This window comes from Eimeria mitis, genomic scaffold (genome assembly GCF_000499745.2).
Source record: "Eimeria mitis Houghton genomic scaffold, Emh_scaff258, whole genome shotgun sequence".
In the NCBI taxonomy this organism is placed as follows: Eukaryota; Apicomplexa; class Conoidasida; order Eucoccidiorida; family Eimeriidae; genus Eimeria; species Eimeria mitis.
Window position 1 is genome coordinate 13866 of NW_013570921.1, and position 470 is coordinate 14335.

The following is a 470-nucleotide window of genomic DNA, read 5'->3' on the forward strand; positions in this document are numbered from 1 at the left end:
TGCTGCTGCTGCTGCGGCTGCCTCGGTTGCTGCTGCTGCTGCTGCTGCTTCTGCCGTCTCTGTTGCCGTTGCTGCTTTTGCTGCTGCTTTTTTTGCTGCTGCTGCTGCTGCTGCTGCTGGCTCTGTTGCTGCTGACTTTTCTCACTCCTTATGTGCGGGTTTTGCTGCAGAGGGAGAGGGCCAACCAAGAGGCTCTCTTTCACATATCTTCGTTGCGCCTTTAAACGCTGCTGCTGCTGCTGCTGCTGCTGCCTGCGCTGCAGCAGCTGCAGCAGCTGCAGCAGCTGCCGCAGCAGCGAGACGCGGCGCAGCACACGTGCACTCTCCTGCAGTAGCAGCTGGTGCAGTAACAAAAACAGCTCCAGCAGCAGAAGCAGCTGCAGCAGCAGCAAAAGCAGCTGCAGCAGCAGCTGTCTGCTGCTAAGACATCAACAACAATTTCAAATTGCTGCAGCAAAAGAATTGTTAAG

The 470-nt window shown here is 56.4% G+C and overlaps 1 protein-coding gene across 1 annotated transcript in view; it reads left to right on the forward strand.

Moving 5' to 3' along the window:
- The window catches only part of EMH_0005680 (uncharacterized protein), a gene marked incomplete at both ends in the record, with an annotated part of 12040 nt that overhangs the window by 8542 nt on the left and 3028 nt on the right, over positions 1 to 470 (forward strand). The gene's annotated exons all lie outside the window — the stretch shown is intronic.